Below are 9333 nucleotides of genomic sequence, written 5' to 3' on the forward strand. Positions count from 1 at the left end.
GCGATCTGCGCTTCGAGGCGGCAGCGTCTCGCCGTTTCAAGTTGAAAACTTCCACATTTCAGGCTCTGTTGACGCAGTAAGTCATCAGAGAACAAAGAACTTTCAGAAGAAGTCGGCATGAGGAGTTTATTCGGACATTCCATTGTTAACGGTCATTTTGTAATGAAAGAACGTGCGGGCAGAGTCGCATGTCGGGCTGGACCCGACCGCGGGGGGTCGCGGCAGGAAAAACACCTCCGTTGGAAATCTTAACGGGCAAGTTGGAACATGCCCAAGCTGTTAAACAATTTCTCAGTTACTCACTTGTTGAAAGCCATTAAAAGCCGCCTGAATTCTACAAATGGTTTTCAACACGGAGGTGTTTTTCCTGTCGCGGCGCACACAGATTTGCCGAGTCGTCACGGAAACGACTCGGCGAATTTGCGCGTACGTCTTTCATTAAAAAAATGTCCTTAAACAGTGGAATGTCCGCATAAATTCCTCATGCCGGCCTCTTCTGAATCTTCTCTGTTCTCTCACGATGTCCTGGGTGAATTAAGCCTTAAATTAGGATGTTTTCAGCTCGAAACAGGCCGACGACAGCGCCTGGAAGCGCTGCAGGACGTCCCGCTCCATGAGAAGTCCTTACACCGACAGAAACACCCCATAATCTCTCATCAGCCGTTAAACTTTTCACAGAAAACCATCTTAATTTCTCGAATAGTGTCCACTCGGATATTCCTCACAGGTCCAGAAAAAATTTTGATAAAGCAACGCACGCCGTCTCGAGCAGCGTGTGAAACAAAGGAATTCAGCCGAGAGGGCGGGACCACATCTCACTCAAGGCCTGCCCACAGGGAAATGACGTCACCGACACGCGTGAAAAAACTCACGCATGCGCACGAGGGTTCAAGCATGATTGGTGTATTCGCATGTCATTCAAATCCATATAGTTAAAAAAAAAAAAATAAAAGGGTCGGTTTATTATCTAAGAGACCTCGTATATATATGTGTATGTATATATATGTGTATATGTATATATATATATGTATATATATATATATATATGTGTGTGTATGTATATATATATATATAAACGCAACACTTTTGGTTTTGCTCCCATTTTGTATGAGATGAACTCAAAGATCTAAAACTTTTTCCACATACACAATATCACCATTTCCCTCAAATATTGTTCACAAACCAGTCTAAATCTGTGAGCACTTCTCCTTTGCTGAGATAATCCATCCCACCTCACAGGTGTGCCATATCAAGATGCTGATTAGACACCATGATTAGTGCACAGGTGTGCCTTAGACTGTCCACAATAAAAGGCCACTCTGAAAGGTGCAGTTTTGTTTTATTGGCCCTTACCAAAAAGTAGTACATGCAAGTATGGTTCAAGTATACTTCCAGTTTACTTTTTCTATACTTATCAGTACTATTTTTTGGTAAGGCGGGGGGGGGATACCAGTCAGTATCTGGTGTGACCACCATTTGCCTCATGCAGTGCAACACATCTCCTTCACATAGAGTTGATCAGGTTGTCAGTTGTGGCCTGTGGAATGTTGGTCCACTCCTCTTCAATGGCTGTGCGAAGTTGCTGGATATTGGCAGGAACTGGTATACACTGCCGTATACGCCGGTCCAGAGCATCCCAAACATGCTCAATGGGTGACATGTCCGGTGAGTATGCCGGCCATGCAAGAACTGGGACATTTTCCGCTTCCAAGAATTGTGTACAGATCCTTGCAACATGGGGCCGTGCATTATCCTGCTGCAACATGAGGTGATGTTCTTGAATGTATGGCACAACAATGGGCCTCAGGATCTCGTCACGGTATCTCTGTGCATTCAAAATGCCATCAATAAAATGCACCTGTGTTCTTCGTCCATAACAGACGCCTGCCCATACCATAACCCCACCGCCACCACGGGCCACTCGATCCACAACATTGACATCAGAAAACCGCTCACCCACACGACGCCACACACGCTGTCTGCCATCTGCCCTGGACAGTGTGAACCGGGTTTCATCCGTGAAGAGAACACCTCTCCAACGTGCCAAACGCCAGCGAATGTGAGCATTTGCCCACTGGAGTCAGGTCGAGACCCCGATGAGGACGACAAGCATGCAGATGAGTTTCCCTGAGACGGTTTCTGACAGTTTGTGCAGAAATTCTTTGGTTATGCAAACCGATTGTTTCAGCAGCTGTCCGAGTGGCTGGTCTCAGACGATCTTGGAGGTGAACATGCTGGATGTGGAGGTCCTGGGCTGGTGTGGTTACACGTGGTCTGCGGTTGTGAGGCTGGTTGGATGTACTGCCAAATTCTCTGAAACGCCTTTGGAGACGGCTTATGCTAGAGAAATGTACATTCAATACACGAGCAACAGCTCTGGTTAACATTCCTGCTGTCAGCATGCCAATTGCACGCTCCCTCAAATCTTGCGACATCTGTGTCATTGTGCTGTGTGATAAAACTGCACCTTTCAGAGTGGCCTTTTATTGTGGGCAGTCTAAGGCACACCTGTGCACTAATCATGGTGTCTAATCAGCATCTTGGTATGGCACACCTGTGAGGTGGGATGGATTATCTCAGCAAAGGAGAAGTGCTCACTATCACAGATTTAGACTGGTTTGTGAACAATATTTGAGGGAAATGGTGATATTGTGTATGTGGAAAAAGTTTTAGATCTTTGAGTTCATCTCATACAAAATGGGAGCAAAACCAAAAGTGTTGCGTTTCTATTTTTGTTGAGTATATATCTATCAATCAATCAATCAATCAATCATCAGGAAAACAGGACCCTTCAGGTTTTTTTTTATTTTTGCTTCTGCTCTCCTTTTGTCGCCACTGGGGGCAGCACCACATATGGCAGCAGAAACTGGAGCATAGGAGCCCAGAAAATGAAGCCAGCTGTTGTGGTTGGTTTTTGTGTGTGGGTGTGTATTTTTTTTCCCCACTCAGTCACCTGCCACTTTATTAGGTAGACCTTGTCTTGCTAGTACAGGGTTGCACCTGCTTTTGCCTTCAGAGCTCCCTTAATTGTTCAGGGCATAGATTCAACAAGGTGTTGAATCTATGGTGTTGAAGATCGGTCATACTCTCACACGCGCCACTAGCTTATGGTAAGCTAAACGTGGATGCTCTCGTTTTGGCCAAACAACTATACATTTTTTGTATATTTTGTGTTAGTACGTGCCCGCGGCTGATGTGCTTGATGAATTCCTGGGCAAAAGGTAGTTCCCAAACAATGTTGTATTTGCGATGACAGTGCGTTTTCATGGGTAACAAAAACATGAGTATAGTTCGGACAAGAATTTGTGTATCACGTGTGTTTTTACACCTAAATGATCGAAAAACAGTATTAGGGAGGGGTGATATTTCAAAAAATTTGGAAATTTATAAATTTTTGCATGGAATAGGGAAATATACACGGAATAAACCATAGCAGGATAAATTTTGGGTCATTTGGTTCCAAAAACCCATATGGACGGAGCCAGTGAAGATATCGGGTTCAAAAATTGCCAAAAATATCGATGAAAATGTCATATATTGAGAACCGCTGCACCTAGAGACTTGAAATTTGGCTCCAAATGTTGCTTGGCCCCAAGTTTATATTCAACGTCTATAGTAACAATAAGCCTATCTGGTGTTTTTTAAGAGTAATTGACAAAAACCTCATTTCAGTACATATGTTACGATCAATTGTAACAAACAAAATCGATGTACTTTTTATTTCAGGAACATCAGTTGAGTATAATCACATGTAAAGAATGACATGGCCACAATGAACTAATTCTAAGCAACAGAGTAGTTTTCCACGTCAACAGCACATATACAACACACACGTTACTTGAAATTTTCAAACACTCACACTCATCCAACAGCATGTCCTCATGTCAGTAAATTCAGCCCTGGGTCAGGCGAAAGTAGTCCGGCGAGCCTTCCCAGAATGCCAAAATAGCATGTTGCTTCAACGAGAGTGGCACGTTGAGCAGGGTGAAGGTGTGTGAGAAAATCCCAGTAGATTAGCAGTTTTGAAATACTCAGACCAGCTCGCTTGGCACCAAAAACAACCATGCCACATTCAAAGTCACTTAAATCCCCTTTCTTCTCCATTCTGATGCTCAGTTTGAACTTCAGCAAGTTGTCTTTACCACGTCTAGATGTTTAAGTGCATTGAGTTGCTGCCATGTGATTGGCTGATTACTTTTGTATTAAGCAATTGAACAGGTATACCTAATAAAGTGGCCGGTGAGTGTACGGTCAGTGGCTGTTATTAGCATAACATCATTTCTTCTTCTGAGCTGGTATGACAATATTAACAAATTGCAAATCAAACAAGGTTCAGACAGGTACATTTTTGCATTATACTGCCTTCTGCTGTCAGGCATGTTGATTTTATTTTTACATCACAGTTAATATTCTTGTAACCAGTCTCGCAAGAGCCTCACGCTGACCTTTGAACTTTAACAAACATTTGAAGACTTGGAAGTGACAGCGTAATGAGCTTAAATGATTCAGAACATTAATAATTTAGATCTAAAGGTACTCTTACCTTTAGACCTATTCGTGTGTCGAGGAACTCACATATGTACTTCAAATAGATTTTTGATTTGGATCAGTTAGTTGTCACACTCCTAATGTTAAACATTTTTAGATTTAGATTTCTGTAAGTGCCTAATACTTCGAAATATTGGTGTGGCATCAGTGTGGTCCACTGTAAGTAAATCGGTCTCTACAGGTGCTCTCTTTTTTTCACCCTGGGTCATCACAGCAAATAAGATTGATCTGCATGTTGTTTTGACACGTTTTACACCGGATGTCCTTCCTGATGCACATTACATGGAGAATAGGACTTTTCCATCTGATGCAGTCGCTCAGAGAGCTTTACAGTGATGCCACACATTCAGTCTGGGACTGGTTTGGGGATTAAGGGCCCCCAAAGGTCAGCCCAATGGAAATGGATGATTTTCTATTCTGACGAGTAACCAACATTTTATCAAGAAGCAATTTGCACTATAGCACTGCACACGCGCCAACTCTGAGCCTCCCTCTTGCTTGGCTACCAAATCCAGGTAGCCTCATTATGTGTGCTATAGGATCCGTGCAGCTTTAACTGTTTAAGCTTTAAGTTCAATTGAAGTGTCAACATGTCAGGTGCACATTGCGCTATTGTTGACCGTGCAAATGGTTATAGACTTGAAAGGTGGCGTAAAAGCCGGTATGATACTCACATTTGTGAACACAAAGCTCCAGAATGCACATGTGAGCCACTGTTTGTTTAACACAACTTTCCCATGAAGAAGAAAAACCCCGACTGGCATAAGAGATGGATTAAAATAGTAAGTTTGTCAATTGTAGTTATCACAATTAGTTTAATAACATGAATGAAAAGTTGCTGTGGTAAACAATCACAAGACTTACCTTCTTTGTCCTTAAGAGTGCTCATCATTTTCCATCAAATATTAAGCGATTATCTGCATACATGTTTACACCAGTATTTTTGCCAATCAGTCCATCAGTCAATTTCAGGAGGTCGAGTGTAACAAGTCCTCATAATCTTGTCTGATTTGTCGCTTCTTCAGCGGTTAAAACACAGAGCTAATTTGCCTTTTTACCTGCCATGTGCTAACGCAATAAGTTTCATCTTTGTGTTTCCCATGAACAGAGACTTTTTCACTTACAAAAAGTTTAAATTCATCAACTTTCCACCTTTTAACGTCATCTAAACTGCACAGATCACTCATGTTTATATTGCATTCTGCCATCTTTCCCATGTTAGTTGGTAGCGGTGGTAGTCAATCAATCCCACAATGCACTGTGCAGATCAAGATGCTCAATTCACTTATTAGGTGTCGTGATCAAGGAGACAGGTTGTGCAACTAGAAATCAATCCCAGGTCTACAAATTGGTCACGCAGCTCTTACCCCGCTGAGCTATCTGCTCTGCGAAGACAACAGCGACGGGTAAAACCATACACCGTAGCTAATATTTGTAGTGGCCACATTTTGGGCCACGGCCCTTGACTTTAACATTTGTGGTTTTAGCAGTTGTAGTGGCTCCAGGCCGCCTCCACAAACACCCGACATAGAGATGTGAAAGTCACCTGACGGCTAGATCAGCCCATTTGTCCATCACTTTTGCCAAAGAGCCAACGTGAGATGCTGGTTATTGGCATGCCGGAGACGCCGCTATCTTTTCCCCCAGCCAGGGTCTGATCCCGAGGAGGATCTCTCCTGCTTGCTGACTGGACTGCAGGGGTTACTACACCCCCCACCAGGGGTTCAACTAATCCACAGGATGCCCTGCCGAGCGTGAGTGATGAAGGACCAGCACTATAGGCTTGACTGGGCAGCAGATAGAGATGAATTATACCCTTGGAGGAGCAGGATGGGAGTGTCAGACCTCAGCTGTGATCACTCTGCAGACTTCTGACAAACTGCTGCAGGGGGAGTTAAGTCCGTGTTCGCCCCCTCAGGCTTTACCTTTGGCACTTGTACTGAAATTACGACCTGACAGAACAGAAAATATTCTGATTTACTGTTCTGACAAAAAGGGTTTTCTTTTACATGCAAGTTTCAGATCCTACCACAAGATGGCAATACACCCAACATGCAAGCAACATTTTAAAAGAAGCTTTTGATCAGTTGATGCAGGATACTGATGAAGTTTTGTCCATATATGAGACTTTGACTGACACAAACATCTTATATAGGCTTTTGTGGCCTCAGATTGTTGGTGTCAGTATTTTTCTCCTTAAATCCTGAAGTTGCTGAAACCAAAACCTGTGGAGTCGGTCAAACCTCAGGCAGATAAGAAAGGAGGAGGGGATGCTTCGAGGCTTCTGCTTTCCTGCCATGTTGGAGGAATTGATTGTTGGCTGTCTGAAGGTCTGCTTCTCTCTGTCATGTCATTCATTTCACAACTCTGTCTGGGTTTATTGTTTGGTTTTATGGTCAGCCCGAGCAAAGTGCACTCGGCTGTCTGGACTGTTGTGGGAGAAGGGAGGACCTATCGGTTATGAGTAAGGGCAGGGGAGAACTTCTGAAGAATCAACGGCAGCCAATGAAATGTGATCTAATGATTCGTATGTAAGTTTGTGTGTGAGTCTTGTTGTTCATGAAACCAGTGCCCCACCTCGACAGTAAAGCCATAAACTCCTCTCCCACAGATCCCACCTGGAAACACGTCGGTCCCTGACACGCTGATTGCTTTATTGATATTGATCAGGGCAAAGTGTCAAACCGCTCTTCCATCTTTGTCCCACTGGTGGCTAATTGTTATATATGCGGAGGGAGTGAGTTAAAAACAACTTCAACAAGAGGGCACTCGGAGAACACTTGTCTCTGCCAAGGCCCTTTTGTTTATCCTTAAAGGATTTGATTTTCTGATTTCTTTTTTAACAACTTGAGTCATAATAAAACATTATTGGCAATCAAACCTCTCAGCGGCTCAGTCGCCTTTGGCATTTGCTTCGTTTGTGAGAATAAGAATACATAGCACCCTCAAAACAGCAACAAAATAATAGACTTGTTTGTTTGTTTGTTTGTTTTTACCTTAATAGTTTTTTGAAAATACTTTGTCGCAAATAACAGCATAAAAAATGTGGCCATATAAATAACACAGGTAATATTGGGAATGATACAAGCCTCAAGCTAGCAAAGGTGGATGGAACATCACTCTTTGCAGCTAGCCGAACCGATGACCATATACTTTGTCTTTTACTAATCACATAAAACCAAAATTAAGCAGTACTAATGTAGTTAAAACATAGAATGTGTTGTGAGCCTCTCTGATAAACTAGCAAAAACGGAACGTGCACTTGGTCGCTACTGTCTGAACCAGCTAACATACATTGTTTCTTTATTACTTCATTAATAACACATTGAACACACAGGGTGTTAAACAGTAACATGCCAAAACCAGGCTACAATAGTACAGACAAAACATGAAATATGTTACAAGCCTCTCTGGGAAGCTAGGAGAGGTGGCAGCTAGCTTATGTACTATTATCTGAACCAGCTAACACACTTTGTTGTCAAACTTTCTAGGAATGAATCATATCAGAACAGCATAGAATGTACAGTGGATGTTAACAGCACAAGTACCAACAAGGGTACAAATGGGAGACATTCTAAAAATAAGAATGAAATATTAACCTGGAATATATACAAATACATAAAATCCATTCTTTCCGACACACAGCAGAATGTAGGGTTGCCAACCGTCCCTTGAAAAACGGAATCGTCCCTTATTTGGAAATAAAAGTGTGCGTTCCTGAAACGGGACGCAGTTTGTCCCGTATTTCTGTGAGAATCAAAAAGTCTGTAAAATGTCAATGGAATTGACTGGCGCTTTATATGGAAACTTACGGTAAATTTGATCCCAGCCTCTCTCCTGCTTTTCACCAATGAGCTGACAGACACGAGTTGACAATACAGAATCACTCTTATCTCATTGGTCGAGGGACATCTGCTCGCAAGAAGATACCGACGTCATGAGCCGACGACGGTCACTGGACGACAATAACAAAGCAGCATGGCTAATATCTATACGGACACCGACACTACGGACAGCAATGTCTGTAACGTCGTTACTACTACTCCTAAAAAAAACAAAAAACAAACAAAAAAGAATGCAAAAATACAGGGGCGAATGAGAAAAGGAAAATGGCTGGGTGGTGCGCGACAACAGTATTGTTTACTTTTCAGACTTTATTTTTTGCACTTTTTATTACACTAAATGTGTAAATGTGCACTGTTACATTGTTTTGCACTGTTACATTGTTTTGGATGATGCAAATTTTCTATTGTTTTTTTTTTTTGTTAATTTTTTTTTTTTTTAATTTATACAATTTAAGTTAAGAGCAGGGGTGGTGGCCAAGTGGTTAATGCGCTTGGTTTTAGTTCGGAAGGTTCTGGGTTCAAATCCCACCCCTGCCATTTCTCCATGTAATGTGGAGTTGCGTCAGGAAGGGCATCTGGCGTAAAACCTGTGCCAAATCAACATGCAGATCCACCTTGGATTTGCTGTGGCGACCCCAAGTGCAAACAAGGGAGCAGCCGAAGGGACTTACTTATACAATTTAAGATAAGCAATAACACTACAGAGATTTATTTTTAAAGAAGACAGAATGCTCATATTGAAATTGTGATTGAAAATTTATTTTGCACTAAAAATAAATTGCTAAATAATAATTTGTTTTCCACGTGTTCATATCAGAACAAATGCATGTATGCATCTACCTAAATTCAGGGTCAAGTCAACAGTAGGTAAGTCCCTTCGGCTGCTCCCTTGTTTGCACTTGGGGTCGCCACAGCAAATCCAAGGTGGATCTGCATGTTG

This window comes from Thalassophryne amazonica, chromosome 12 (assembly GCF_902500255.1).
Source record: "Thalassophryne amazonica chromosome 12, fThaAma1.1, whole genome shotgun sequence".
In the NCBI taxonomy this organism is placed as follows: Eukaryota; Metazoa; Chordata; class Actinopteri; order Batrachoidiformes; family Batrachoididae; genus Thalassophryne; species Thalassophryne amazonica.